This window comes from Ictidomys tridecemlineatus, chromosome 7 (genome assembly GCF_052094955.1).
Source record: "Ictidomys tridecemlineatus isolate mIctTri1 chromosome 7, mIctTri1.hap1, whole genome shotgun sequence".
Lineage (NCBI taxonomy): Eukaryota > Metazoa > Chordata > Mammalia > Rodentia > Sciuridae > Ictidomys > Ictidomys tridecemlineatus.
This window is the reverse complement of record NC_135483.1, coordinates 45167347-45183885: the sequence shown is the minus strand read 5'-3', so window position 1 is coordinate 45183885 and position 16539 is coordinate 45167347. Positions and strand designations below refer to the sequence as shown.

General features: G+C 32.8%; 1 long non-coding RNA gene across 1 annotated transcript in view; it reads left to right on the top strand.

The window, feature by feature from the left end:
• Window positions 1–262: 262 nt before the first annotated feature.
• Window positions 263–16539, top strand: part of LOC120892956 (uncharacterized) — a 237651-nt gene continuing 221374 nt past the window's right edge. The window contains exon 1 of the long non-coding RNA XR_005737808.2: window positions 263–418. This is a non-coding gene — a long non-coding RNA (uncharacterized LOC120892956). The remainder of the gene's footprint in view (window positions 419–16539) is intronic.

The window sequence follows — 16539 nt, the reverse complement described above, 5'->3', positions numbered from 1 at the left end:
GTAGAGAATTAAAAAAGAATAGCTACATTCTAAAGGATGTCTTTCCTACTGCTGAATATGCTTTTCAGTTCAGAGGGGGTGGCATTCCATCCTACATCCCAGCTCCACTGCAATCTGTTCCTTACAGGACCATCCATCTGTTTAGCCTGAACAACCCTGCAGTTGCTTATGTGCTTATTCACAGATGTAAGTAGGAGGTTGACTACAGGTTTTCTGACTTATACTTGAAACCAAGCTAATGTGACACATTTGGAAGCATAGCTGCACATGTTCTGGTTTAATTGGGAAATCACTTCTTTGACTTTCAGAATAGCACAGAAGCAGAGACACTGAGTCTAAACAGACCTAGATTGTGAGCAGATCTGATGCTGCTTGAAGAAGGCTGGAGGTACAGTAAGAAAACAAGGGCTACCAAGAGGTAGGCATGTGTCTGCAAGGGGTGAACAGCTGGCATCCTTTGTAAGTTCTCTCTGAAGCATTGATGGGAGGTGGGAATCTTGGGAAGAGTCTGTTGGCTTACATGGTCTCTTTAAATGGTCCAAAATGTCCTGGAGTTACAAAGTAATTAGGGCCTCCTTTGTTTCCAGGAATAATAATAGACACTCTGTGATACTCTGTAGCTGCTTTTATATAATATTTTTGGACCTGTAATTATTGTCACAAATAGAATGGTATTTTTTGATTGGGAATTTTTTACATGGTTGAAGTGTAAATCAGACATTGGATTTCATTCATAGGTCTCTTCTAGATTTTAATCAACAAACCCTACAAGCCAGGTTGGACATTGCACAAGGAAGACAAGTGCAAAATGTACTGAACATGTGTCAACCATTTAAAAAAACCTGCAGCTGTGAAGCAGCACTGTAGTATGATTTATAAGGATGCATTCTGCCTTCTTAAGTGTTTTAACGACTGGTGTAATTGCTTTACAAGTGAAAACTAACCTCCTCAGTTCTCAGACTTCTTGTAATCCAAGCATATTTCAACACCACATCTTTGCTTTGCTGTTCTCTCCATACCTGCTTTCTTTTCGGGTTGTTTGAGTTCCAGCTCAAATGCTGTGTACTTCATGAGATCTCCCTTGATGCTCTCAGTCAGTATGAATCACCTACTCCAATAGCACTTGTATCCATCTGTTGCTAATCACAGAACACAATTTTAATAAAGTTATTATTTTATACTAATTTGTATCTTCTAGTGGATGAGAGTATTTATATTTGTAGGACTCCTTTTCTTAGTAAAATATCTTAAAGAAAGTAGACTCTCAATAAATGGCTATTGGGTTGAGTTTCGAGTGGTCATGAAATGCAAATTCCAGTAAAGGCCTTAGGTAATTTTATCTAGATAATTCAGTTTTTAAAACTACTAGAGCTTTTAAAATTCTTATAATACTTTACATTTGATTTTTTTCCTTTAGAGTTGGAAAATAGTTCTATAGTAAATATGCATGTGCAAATGAAAGAGTCTAGTAAGATATCCAAGATGATAAAGCTAGAGTGGGTGAGAAGTGGGCGGTATGCAAGGTGACCTGGGAAAAGTCGAATGGATGATGGGTATTGTACTTCATGTTACTTAATATCATTACCATTGTGTATTTTTATAATATTTTATACTTTTTAAATATTTAATATTCTATATATAGGTAATTCATAGTAGAAGTTATTGCCTCTCAGTTAACAATTATTCTGCTCTTGTGAAATGATAGGAAACAAAACAAAAAGTAAATTAGCAGGTATTGTTAAGGAAGAAATTTCAAACTTAGTGGACCCAAGTAATACTGACAGTAACAATCCGTGATTCTGGTGACATCTGCTCTGTTACTGACCTTTGACATGGATTATAAAGCTAGTAAATTCTCTTTATGGCTTGTATACTTCCTTTTCACATATATCATTTACTGTAATAGTTAAAAAATTATGTGATGTGAATAGAGCAGTTATTGTTACCAGCTTTCTATAGAGATCAGAGACTCAGGCTATGACTAGAATAATGTCTAACATCTATTTTATGGAAAACTTAGCTTTTAAAATAGCACTTGGAGTTCAAAGTCCACTGTAATTTATCCTAAGACTCAACTGCAGGACCATAATATAAATGTAAAATATACTTAGTCAGCATTTTAAAATTATTGAATAGTTGCTATTCTAGACACATAAAACAAAGATGCATTTCCTTAAATGGTATTAGAGAACCAGAATAATGTAGTATGTTGTTAGGTATTATATAATTGGCCTATTTTGATCTATATTTGTGGACTATATATAGAGAGATAATCTCAAATAAATTTGTTTATAAATAAGATCTTTACCAATCCAAGGAAGCATCTTATAAATCAGTTCTTCAAATCCAGTAAATTAAATTTTGTTATATTGACCTATATGGTTCTATGCTCACAAATCCATCAAATTAAATCTTAACCACAGAAACAGACAGCCCTGGGCTCTGGACTTAATACTATTTCTTATACAAAGGAATAAACAATTAAATAAAACAAAACAAAACAGCAGATTCAGCAATACAGCAATATCTTTAGTCCTGGTTTGGCTCAGAATATAATACTCCAGTTAAATTAAAATGTTCCTGTCTTTAGTAATTCATTTCAGTAGATATTTAGAGTGTACCTATAGAACTAGATGTAGCTGGTTTTGTGACCATGACAGAAATGGATTGTTATATAGATACTCTGAAGTCAGTCTCAAGAACAGTCCCAGGAAAGAGAAGGAATATGTATTCAAATGGGTGCTTGATTCAAAGTTAAAAGAAATAGTAGTTGTGTTAAATGATGACACTAAATTTAAAAAAAATAGTAGGTTAAAATGTTGGGTATAACAAAAAAAATTTTTTTTGAGAGAGAGAGAGAGAAGTTTAAAGAAATTATGTACCCTGAAAAAAAAAAACAAAAACAAGCTGATAGCAGTCTCTTCACTAGACATTTAAACAGTTGGTTCTTTGGGAAGGTCTAGGAGAAAGCACTCTTCCCTTTATTGTATGGATGACCTCTCAGGTGCCTTCTGCCAGTCCAGTTCTCTAAGTCTTTAACTCACGGGAGCCTCATATCAGCCTTATGCCCACCACAAAATATATAGCCATTAGCCCAGAGGAAGGAGAACAAGTTTCCCTCTTATCATCCCATTTGATTTTCTATTAAAATTATTTTTTCTTATCTGCATCTATAATGATGAATACTCTACTGGAGGACAGTTACTCAAGATGGAAAATGCTAGTTACTAGTACAGCAGTATAATTTACTTTATATAGAACACACAACACCAAAACAATAAGAGATTATGAAATGAAATTAGGTGTATTTCAAATCATAATCTTACTCAAATATACTAAAATGTAGTTATCTTATTCCTAGCAATATAGAAGTTGGAAATTGTGAATGTGGACAATATTTATTTCAGAGGGTGTGTTATGTAAGAAATTAAAAATTAAAGTCCAAAAAGCAACAAATTTAGTAGTGGGGGATTACTGAATAGGTGATGTAAACCTTGGTAAGAAAATGAAATAAACCATTCTACATGGGACAAATATCACTTGTGCTTCTTTTAGCAGGATACCCATTCAATATCTGATCTCTTCTATTTAGTGTGGAAAAAAGTCTGAAATGAGGGCTATATAAGCTTTTTCAGTAAAGCTTTATTTTTACTGTCCCATTTTCATTAGGAAGTGAGAATGGCAATCACTTGGGAAACTGTGATTAGAAGATTTTTCTCTCAATACATTATAAACCTTTTAATTTTTGTTGTCCTATGAAGCATGGGTTCTCCCAGGAATTTCAATTAACTTTCAAAAAGATGGTGTATATATTGGAATAAATTCTTCCAACTCTTTGGAAGAGATCTCTTTAGAGATAGATACAAGACAAATTCTTAGCAATATGCATATTGAACTGGGCAAAAATCATTATCCAACCGTCAATATGTGGCAGCTCTACTCTCGACCATGGTGAAAATACAAGCCAATCCAATCAATTATCCTTTCATGCACAACTGTGAATTTACTATCAGTTATCTTCTCTGATTAAATTTTCCCAATAGTATGCTCTCAAACTTTTCTACATCTTCAAGTACTAAATAAACTTTTTCCTTCATCTTTTGCCTCCACTAATCCACATTTCTCCTGCACAGTACCAAAAACCCTCTTACCTTCCAGAGTTAAAATGGATCAGTCTCCCGTTCAATTATACCACAGGCCCAGAAAGAATTACTGGTACTACTGATATTAAATCAATATTATTTTTCTTTTTTATTTAATGAGAGCCTTTATTCACATTTAGGAAATGTAGCTTTAGTGAATTCTAAAACTTCTTTTACTCATCATGTCTAATACCCCAATTAACTTTTTCCCTGTATGGAAGAAGAAAGTAAGTCCCCACTCACAATCCTCTTGATGCCAGTTTTTTATTATCATCAGGGAAATACTTTAACATTCTTGTGGGAAATATACCCAACAACATAACTCTAAAGGCCTACTTAATTCCAAGTTTATATGGCAGACTCCATTTTACCAGTTTACTTCATAGACATACATTGGAACTCAGATGTACTGGGACTCATCCAATTTTTCCCTCTTAATCTCTGAGTTGAAAATGGTTATGTTTCCCTAGCTTACTTTCAAATCACATTGCAGCAAAATACTGCTTGGGGAAATGATAATAGCTTGGAAACTAATGGGAGCATAAATTTATGGACTTTAATGTGGTTTAGGCGCCTCATTGCCCTAAAGAAAAATACTTTCTGAGATTTTGCTCAGTTTCCTTGTTTTATCCTCCAAAATATTTATTCCCAACCTTCCCAATTCCTAAGGCTCTCTATTCAATTGCCCCACTTTTCTATTTTAATATGGGCCTGCATATAGCTCTATAAAAAAATATTGATATTTCTCAATTTTCCAAAGGAAGGAGGGAAACCTAGGAAAGGTACATGAACAGAATTCCGAAAATGCTGGCCCATGCAGGGTGCTTTGAAAGAATGTGATAGACAGGGGAATGACAAGAAATGTGGTTGGAATTTAATCCACATGGTGCCATTAGCAGGAAAGCAGGGTCGAAGGGTACGTTGGAAGAAAAGACAGTAAATTGTAACTTGATGTTTACACTATTCACATCTTTAACAAAATAAATATTATCTTTTTGAAATTTTAGCTATTCACATATGTAAATTTATATAGATACAAATAAGAGTGGATGAACAGCATGCATGTTTTAGTAACAGGGACCCCATGGGGGATGTCAGAACAACAATGATCCATTTAAAAAGAGAGAAGGAAGAAAGGGAGGTAATTTATCAATTATATTATTTGAAGTCATTTTGTGTTGTTATTCATTTAAAAGGTCAGTTTGCAAATTTGCTTTGCAATTGGAACAAATTAGGAAAATGATAGACTGAGAGGAGATTACACATTGAATGTTAGCATAGGGTTTCTGCCATCAGGCCACTGATGAGACTGAATAGAATGGAATTAGGAAGTGATTTTTCAACTGATAAATGGTAGCAGAGCAGGTAAATATGTAAGGTTGTGTGGTTTAAAACTGAATTTCATGAATAGACTTTTTAAAAATGCTTAATTATTTCTTTTTGTTAATGCTGTGTTTCCAAAACCTGTACTGCTACCAAATAATTTCTTTTAATAAGGCTTCTGAAAGCATCTTTTAAAGTATATTCCATCGGAAGTGAAAATGATTATGTAAAAGAATTAGGAAACACTATAAAAGCATGTGTTTATGCATAATTGGTTTTTAATTTTTTTATTTTTATTGATTCATTATAAATATTCATATTAGTTGGATTGAGTATGCATCTTTGTGATGCATTTGTTTTCTTTTTTAAAGTATGTTATTTCCTATTAGGAAAAGAAGAAAACTAATCAAAAAGCAATAAATTAGCCAGATTAGTTTAGTATGCAATATCTAACAAGATTAATTTGTAAAAGTAAGATAAAAAATAGTTTGAAGTATAAAATGCTATGCAACATGGTTTATATCAGGAACAAAGAATAATAAAGTCATGCTGTTGTGATAAAGTATCTTCTAATATGATTAAAGAAGGTTTACTTACCTGAAAATATTTTTAACCAAAATGACACCAGCTGGATTTATAATACCATGTTTTATCTCAAATTTTTTACCAATGATTTTTTTTTTTTTTTGGTCCATGAGGTTTATATGACCGTGGTTCCCAAAATAATCACAAGGCCCAGGGCTCAAAAATTAGAGCATATCATTCTTTTAGCCATAGTGATTGGATGAAAATGTGTGCGAGATACCATTATGACTCAGAACAAATAATATTCAATTTATGGTCTGACCACAGTATGAACAGCAAGAGCCCTTCCATGCTTTAAGTAAGAAAATGTGAGCTGATCACTTTCTGTGTTTAACTCACTTTGAGCTAGGTGCTGTTCTTTCTAAAAGGAAGTAATTGAGGGGCTAAGGTTGTGGCTCAGAGGTAGAGTGCTCACCTATCATGTGTGAAGCACTGGGTTCAATACATAGGAGCACATAAAATAAGGATATTGTGTCCATCTATAAATAAAAAATAAATATTAAAAAATGATTGAACAAATACAGATGATTGTATGAGAAATCTCTGATGTATTACACATTTTAAAATAGTATAGTCTTTAAAGGAGAAATGGCCCAGTGTCTCTCACCTCTTTCTTTCATGATTTTTTTGTTAGTTATGAGCATATAAGAAAATATTTTTGGTAATGGCTACTTCCATTTATGATAGTTCCTTTTTGAAGTTGAGTAAAATTTATAAGTGAAAAGAAAATATATCTACCAAAATGTTGTTTATTCTAATACTGGTCACTTGGCGAATTCATCAGGGCTTATTCAATTGATGAAATCTAGAATGCAGTGCAATATCTCAAATAGCTGAATATTTCTTTGAGTAATAACAAAGAGAAACAGGAGAATATAGGTCCCATAATGAAACTGACCTTAAACTACCTGAATAATTTCTTAATCTACTCTTAAACTCCTTTGATAACCTGGGAGAAATGGAAATTGATCCCTCCTTGCACTAAAGCTTGGTCTTCAGACAAGACTTGAATGATTTTTTAACAAGATAGAAGGTGATGAAAAGAAACCTTTATAACAAAGACTACTCAGCCTGCACTTCATTTTTCTTCAAATAGTTGGAGAAGGAACTCTTGCTATATTTCCATTAACTCACACTTGATAGACAGTGAGCTTCCTACTAAGTCCTTAAATTAGCAATTGAACTTTTGGAATCAGACTTAAGAGTCTTCCTCCCATGATGATCTACATATCTTTTTCCTTCAACTTTGTTACCACTGTTATCATGTCATCATTAGTGACAGAATTTAGTTTTATAATACTCATCAATATTAATATATATTGCATTAACTGTGACATTCCCCTTTTTCATTTAAACTAATGATTCCATAAAACTTATTAGCATGGTATTAATTATTATGAATATTTAAAGTAAATATTAGATAATGCCATTTTAAAATTTTACATTCTTTATGAATAGAAAATAAATAAAATCTCATTTTTTACTCAACATAATAAAATTATGAAATATACTTATTAAACAAAAAAATAGGACAGATAATTAATATGAACCTAGGGGTCTGATTTCATTGATCTAAATCCTGATTGTGAGGTCGAACAAATTATTTGAAGTTTTTAGTTCTTAGTTTTCATCATTTTAAAATGGTAATATTATTTAGATGTGATGACATAATACATGCAAAGAGTTTGGCAAAATGCTTAACATTAGTAACCATTAAAATATGAAAAATTAACAATAATATGTTTTAGACTATTTTAATTAATGTAAAATGTTTGGGCAGATTGTTTTTGAACCTTGCTTCCCTTTACTGTTTTTTTAACCATACCTAAAATCTTCAATCTATAATTTCTTCTTTTCATTTTCCTCAATTCACATCTAAGAGTAGATTGTTTATTTTATATATAAAAATGCAAGTATCAGGTATACTATATTATCTTTTTTGTATATGAAAAGTTATTTTTGGAAAGAGTAGTGAACAAATGATCTCCATAGTCTCAGAAAGCAGTACAAATGTATATTTTATTAAAATACTAGGTGAGAAATTTATTGGAGAATAAAGATTAAATGATGCACTATGTATTAAAATTGACACTTCAATACTCTGTTAGAGATTAGAACAAACCAAAAGGGCCTGAACCAACACATTCTATGTGCAGCAAACCCTTGGGAGATTTTTTTTCTATATGCTGTAATATATGAACAGTTAACACATGTGTCAAGTTGTTTTCTATGGATTTTATAAAATTAATTATAGAATTTTATTAGTTATATGTAATGCTAATTGACCCCATTCCTGTTATATTCTCTTTCCCAGAATGAACCTATGGTCTTGTACCAAATGCTTTATAAGCAGGAAGAAAAGAAAAGGGCTAGATTTACAGATGGCTCTGTCCATAATAGAGGCTCCATCTGAAAGTGAACATCAGCAGCATCATATCTCATTTCTTGGATATCCAAGAGGGAGAGTGATGAAGTGAAATCGTTCCAATAAACAAAATTTCTAGTAGTGCACTTGTCCTTTTAATCTAGAAGGAAACATGACAAATATGTGATTATTTACTGATTAGTGGCTTGTGGCTAATAGGCAGCCTGTGTGGTCAGGGATGTGGAAGGAACTTGATTGGAAAATTTGTGAGAAAAGAAGTCTAGGGAATAGTTAGACTTCTCCTAAAGGGAGAAAAACATGAAGGTGTGTATTTCTCATATGAATGCTTACCAATGGGCGACAGAAGCAGAGGAAGATTTTAATAATCAAGTGGATACAAGTTGTATCCTCTTGCCTCAGCCACCTTACCATCTCCCAGTTGGTCCATAGTAATGTAGCCATGGCAGCAGGAATGGTGGCTGTAAATGAGCTGAACAACATTGACTTCCACCAAGGTCCACCAAGACCACCAAGGCTAACCTATTGCTGAACACCCAGTCTGCTAGCCTCATAGGACAAATTGAATCCTCTCTGGGGTGAAAAATTAGTTGATAGTTGATTACATTGGATTGCATTTTGTGCCCAGCCCTTTTTATTTTTTATCTTAAGGGGTCTTGCTAAGTTGCTTAGGACTTGGCTAGGTTTCTGAAGTTGGCGTTGAACTTGCAGTCCTCCTGCCTCAGCCTCCTGAACTGCTGGAATTACAGGCTGCATTTTGTTCTTGGGAGAAATGCTTACTCTGGTTATGAATTTGCCTCATTTTCATGTAGTACTTCTGCCAAAGCTACCATCCCTGGACTTAAAAAATGCCTATCCATCATGCTGGTATTCCACACAGCATTGTTTCTGAACAAATAACTACCTTCATAGCTAAAAAAATGCAACAGTAGGATTGTACTAAGAGAAGTCACTGGTTTTATCATGCTCCACACCCTGCCCTATTAATATATATAGTAAGATATTCTGTTGGGATACTGATTAGCAGTTACCAGCCACAACTACCAATCAGTCATGTCATGAGGGTAAATAACCAATACACTACAGAGCCCTGTGTTGCTAAGCTATAATGCTTGGCAGGGTAGGCGTATTAGATGCACTTTCTATTACGTGTGTGTGTGTGTGTGTGTGTGTGTGTGTGTACGTGTGTGAGAGACACACAATTAGTTCTACTTCCCTTTACACAGCACCTATAGTGGGGATTTTATTTGACTCTACAGAGCTATATATGTTTTCTTCTCTAAGTCAGAATTCTACAATTTTTCTTTAGGCATATTGCCTTCATTTGAAAGATAAACTTTTCCAGCTTCCCTGGCATTACTAATTGACAAATTACTGCCATTGATATATGAATAAAAGTAGAGTGCCATGTAGGATTTTGAAAGACCCTTCAAATAGCCAGAGCTCTATCAACCATTATAGGAATCAGAGCCAAAAGCCAGGGCTTGCAGAGAGATGAACTAGACGGCAACACAGTCTCTGATGTCTTCACAGTGATGCCAGACCAGTCTAGGCAACATAATTGCATATGTCTCTTACCTCATAAAGAAATTCCAGTTCTACTTAAGTCACTGTTGGTTTGCTTGTTATTTTTTTTTTTGGTGGGGGGTGGTCTACATTACTTTTATAACTGAGTCAGCATTTGACTAAATATACCCAGTACTCTGCTCTCTTATTTCTAATAAATAAGCTCTGGCTAGATAAAAGGTTAAGTAGCAAAAGGATAGGTTTCACTGATTTTACTCAAGTACAAAGACTTTCTATATACTTCTTCATTCAGTCCTGATGGGTAGCAGCACACTGTATTTAGTTTTGTATTGATTCTTCTGTGCCTGAAGTGAGATCTTGTCTATTAGGAAGCAAAGAGGGGGTGGGGAGGTGGGAGAATGAGAGAGAGAATGAGAATGCTTTCATCAGGTGAATTAAGATAAAATGAAGCCCAATTTTCTTATCTTAAAAGGTCTCCCAAAAATAAAAAAAAATGGTTCTCGCAGTAAGTTTTAGTTTAACAAGGTGCAAAAATCAATATCACATCTAAGTTTGAAAATTGGACAACATGAGGGATCTGAGTCTTTTCCTCAGTGTTAATGTAATCAAATTTTCCTCTGCTACTGCACTTACTTTATAATAATGACATTTCCTTTTGATAACCTCAGCGTATGTTGTACATTAGTTACCCTAAGAACTCTGAGGATTAAGAACGGATTGTGCCAGTCTTCTAATGTCTTGAAACATTTGCAAAACTGTAAAACATATGGATTATATAGCATTATAAGTTAAAAATGAACGATAAACATGAAAGCAATATTGCACATATTAGATACATGTTAATTGTGAGATTTAATGTAAATATATATTGTCTGATTTTAATACTGATAAGTTTTAAAAAATAATTCAAGAACTATTTTTTGAGTGTCTACTATATGCTGGGGACTGTTCTTACAAGTAAGAAAACAGACAATATTGCTATCCTATATACAATGAGTTGTCTTTTGGGTTTTTCATTTATATTTTATTCTAAAGTGATTATGGATTCAAAAGTAATTGCAAAGAAAGGTACAGGGAGATCCCAGATACACATACTAGCCACCACTAATGGAAACAATTTGCAAAATTAGAGTGTAATATCTGAACTAGGAAGCTGACATTGGTATAATTCATGGAATATATTTGTATTTACCAGGTGTACATATACTGACCACTGTGAGTGTGTGTATGTATTTCCTTGAAATTTTACCATGTACAGTCTTCTTGTAACTATGATAGTTTTCAAGATATATACTGCCCCATCATGAAAAGGCTCCTTTGTTTTATCAACTACAGATACTACCAATTATACAAGCTTAATCCATGGCAACCACTAACCTGTTTTTTATTTCTATAATTTTAACATTTTGATAATATTATACAAATAAAATCATAGAGTGTGTAGCCATTGGAGATTGGCTTTTTCCAGTGAAGATAATTGTTCCAAGATTCACTCAAGGTTGTTTTGTTTTGCATTTTTGAGTTTGCAAACATTTTCATGTTTTATTTTTTTATTTTTTCACATTGATTTTTTATTTGTTGATTTTAGATATACATGGCTGTAGGGTATATTTTGACATATTATACATACATGAGGTGCAACCCATTACAATTTTGATTCAATTCTGTGGTTGAACATGGTGTGGAGTTACCTGTTTGTATATTCATATATGAGCATAGGAAATTTATGTCTGATTCATCCTACTGTCTTACCTATCACCATCCCTTCCCTTCCTAAACTTTTGTCTAATCTAATAAACTTCTATACTTCCCCTCCCAACTCTGCCTTGTTTTGGGTTAGCCTTCACAGAGATAACTTCTGGACTTTGGTTTCTTTGGGGACTGGCTTATTTCACTTAGCATGATTATCTCCAGTTTCATCCATTTACCACCAAATGCCTAATTTCATTCTTCTTTAAGGCTGAGTAATATTACATTGTGTAAATATAAAAAATGTCAGAAACTGTTTTTAGACTTAATGAATATGTTGTTATAATATACATATCATAAAAATGATTTTTAAAATATAATTTGAACCATATTCTTAATTAAATATAAGACATCACTAAGTTTTCCAACTAATTTGATGACTAAACTGTATAATTTTAGGGGAAATTTCAAGTTTTATTTTTAATTATTTATATTATTTCAATTTAATCTCTAGCATATTCTCAGGTATTTATCTAGAAATTTTGTTATTGTAGTTTTAGAGGTGAATTTGCACTGAGTCATGATATTTTCTTCTAAAGAACTGATGACTACCCTGTAGAAAAAGTATGTATGATAACAAAAAATAGGCAACAAAAGTTAGTAATATTATTATCTGACTAAGACAGCATCAGAACTCCTCAGAAGTGATATGACTTCTACAGGAATTTTCCTAATTTTTACAAGTCACTTCCGGTAAAATGATATGATTCAAATGATATCACCCTTATTGGAAGAATACTACTTCATCAAAAGATTACATAGCATATAAAGTGATGCTTGTAATAAAACACATTTTTTAGTATTTCCTAGTTGTTTTTCTCTGAAACTAAAATTTAAAACAAATTGAATCTAAGTTTTCTATAATTCTTTGACAGATTTCTCTACATATAGTCAGTGATTCTTGAAATATGTAATAATATTCTTGAAATATGTGATAATATCCTTGTACCAAATACACATACTTCTTCAGATTTACAAGTGAACCCAATGTATGTACAATTGAAACTTGGGCTGCCCTTTGTCATAAGCAACTATATTTGGCAAGTTCATCCTCTTTGGCCCATTAGCACATATACTTTCTGAGAAGGCTTGCAGCCAAGAAACATGAAAATTCATTTTACCTAAAGTTCCTCAGAGTTATTAGATCACTTAACTTGCCTTCAGAGGCATGAAATTTTGTCCCAAGTTATGTTTAATAAAATAATATATTATTTTTAATACATGTATCAATATAGTAAATATGTATATACTTATTTTCACATATTTGCTGTGGAAAGTTTAACAGTAGTCACAACAAAGTTTTAACATAGTATAGATAGCTTTACTTTGTCATATGCTAGAGACTATGCCAAGTGCTTTTAAAGCATAACATTAATAAATGCTCCTGTCAATTTTATTCCATACATACTCTAAGACCCCCATTTTAGTGTTAAAACTCAGTACATTAGGTTTGTTGATTAAACATGTACAGTTCACAAATATAAATTCAAAGCAAGTTGATCTAACCCTAAGACATGTACAATTCAGCAGACATTAAAAATCTAAAATATCTGGCTAGTGACTAGGGAATATAAAATATTACGGATTTAAAAAAGCAGAAGAAACAAACAGTTCCAAAATGCTTTTGTGCCATGTTGAAGCAATTTCTCCTTCTAAACAGAAGCTGCCTTGTGAGAGCAATCAAACGCATACTCTGAATATTCTATGTTAAAGCACAAATTGCAAGCTTTATGAAGTTAAAAAAAAAAAAGGAAAAACAGTTGAGATAAAACTCAAATCAGCAACGAGTGGGAACTGATATATAACCTGCCAGGGAAGCCAAAGAAAAAATCTAAGTGAGGATAAAGGGAGGACATAAGCATCTCTACATAGAATATGAAGAGATGAGGAAAAGTTAGGGAGCATCTGTATACAAAAAAAAAAAAAATGGATGAGGATAAAACTTGAATATTTACTAATAAATAAAAACCAAGAAGATTCAGGAAGTATCTTCTAAGAAAACTCCAAAACCCAAACCAAACCAAACACAAGGAGATTGTAGTAAAAAAAAAAAAAATTGCTATCAGCAGCAGCTCCTGTGGGCATTGGTCAATGTAGGCAGGCACAATGTGGAGGTCCTATAAAAATATTTTAGAACAGAAAAACAAAGTAGCTGAGGACACAGGTTGCACTGTGATCATATAACACATTAACTCTATGAAAAACAAGTTGCTAAGTTATACATATAGTATAAAAAAAACTTAAAATATGAAGAAAAGACATGTTTGTCATCAGGCAATAATATCTGTTAGTTTATAAATCTCAAAATAGAAAACCCTATTAAATGTGTTTAAAGCCTAAGTCTAGTTTGAAATGATATACATAGTAAATGGTTTATGCAAATACAGAGGAAGAATTAAGATGGGTAAAATATAATATAGTCTATATTCCCTTGTAGAAATTAATGATTCTTTAAACAGAAAGTGACTGGAGAAGAAAAATGGGCCACAAAAGTTTTAGATATAAGAACTAACTACTCAATAAAATGATTATGTACAACAATTATTCTTTATTCCAGGAAACTGACTGATTATATGATGATATACTTGTGACCTGCAGCAGAAAAATCAAACCAAATCGATATGAAGTATCTTATGTCTTATGTGGCTTCTCATATTTGGCTTCTGGTCCTTCAAGTTTCTCCGTTCCCATTAAGTATTTATATGAACAATGAGGCTCCTTAAAGAATTTCAACTGGTTGGAAATAGAGCTTCTTCAATCTCCTTGGACTTAACATTTTAAAGAATGTCTCTATGTGTGAGTAATTTTTATAAATGTATTGAGGACACTATTGTTCTACTATAGACATGAAATAATGATTGTAACAATCAGGCTGTGCAAACATTAAAATGAGATGTCATCAGAAGTTAGTAAGAGCAGCCTGCTTTAATTAGTGATGCCACTTCCTGAATTTCCCTTCATCCACTCTTTAAAATCGACATGCTTTTTATTCTGCATTGTATCAGAGTCATTTGAAAACACAGCTATTCCCTAAATTGCTGAAGACCTCAGAAGAATACTTCATTCTCAGTTCATCTCTCTCTATGCTAAGCCTATAAAAATCACATTGAAAAAGTATCTAAGTTAAGCCGATTTCACCTGGTAATTCTAAGGCTGAGGTTGGAGTGCACATGCTCTGGGTAGAGGCTTATCTGAGATGACAAGAGTTAAGCAGACAATGAGATAGAAGAGAATTCCACTGTTTCAGAAATAGCGTTGTGTGATTTGGGGCAAGAAATTGCTTTGCTGGCTTTATTATTGTTCATCTCAGAACTTACATTCTTGAAGTCCAAAGTTTATTCTGCAGTCTCAATTTTTTCTTCTTCATGTTTGGATTTTAAAAAAAATTATATTGCAGATTTTATCTAGCCAAAATTATGTAAGTGGCAGTAGTAAAGGAATTTTCGTATCATTTGAGATTTTCTTCATTGTCTTGGAGGAAAGATGACATTTTATGGCATGACAGGTTTTTATGAAGGTGCTATGGCATCAAAAGTTCTGGGAGATAGCCAGAGAGTTCCTCTGGGAATACTAATTTCTTAGAGATACCTATGGATTGAGCCCTATTTTAGGACCTGGAAGTAAAAAGCATCCTCTTTATTTGCCTGGAGTTAATAGGCCCATGGAAAACTTAGTTTCTAAAGGTGCAACTCTCTTCTATTTTATAGTATAATGCCTATTTCCTCTATTTCTTTTTGAAAAATCTGCATTTATCTACTTATTTATTTGTTTATTTTTAAAATTTGAGACAGGGTTTTGCTAAGTTGCTCAAGCTGGCCTTGAACTTGCTTGCAATCCTTGTGCCTCAGACTCCCTAGTTGCTGGGATCAAAGGCATGGGCCACTGTGCCTGGCTACTTATTAAAATTTTCTATTGAAACATAGATAAAGCACTATGAAGTGCTTAGAGATTTTTGACACCAAATATTAATAAAGTTTAATCACATTTTATGAAAATTAACATGAACATATCTGTGAACTTGAGATTCTAATAAATTCTTCATGTGTGAGTTTAAAAATATATCTACCAATATATATTTCAAGTCAATTGTATTAGCAGATATTGAGGAGAATTTGCTAATACAATTAATTGACTGAAGCCTCAATTGACTGATGCCTCCTCATGGAAAACCTATTCATTCTCCTTCTCTGTTTTCTCTTTTCAGAAAAACTTTAGTCTGTAAAGCATAATTCATACAAGATCTTCAGTACTGAAATTTCTTACCAACCACCATGTTTCTATAGGAGTAAATGTAGCTACTAAGTGAAGCACATATATGCCAGAAATATATACTTGATTATAGTTTGTAAGAAAGAAAGTAGAAATATTTCTTTTTTGAAAACATTGGGAAACAGAAAACAGCTCTTTCTGATGTTTAAAGTCAATGTTGTTGGATCAATCTGATGTTGGAACAATCAACAGAAACATATGCATGTTGTTTTATTTTATTTATTTATTTTTGTCTGTTGAAAAGACAGTATTTTATTGAGTAGGCTTTATACATTTGTCAAAAATCAGATGACTATATTTCTGTGAGCTTATTACTAGGCTCTCTGTTCTCGTCCATTGATTCTTGTTTTTTTCCCTTAACAAATATTACATTGTCCTCATGAATGTAACTCATAGCAACTTTTGAAATTGGTAGTATAATTTCTCTTCCAACATTATTCTTTTTTCCTAACATTGTTATGTGTGCACCTTTACTCTTCAAAATAAGTTTGAGTCAGTACCTTGGGCATAGTTTGGGTTTAATGAGAATGCTTATTTAATACAGATAGCTACCATTCAGTG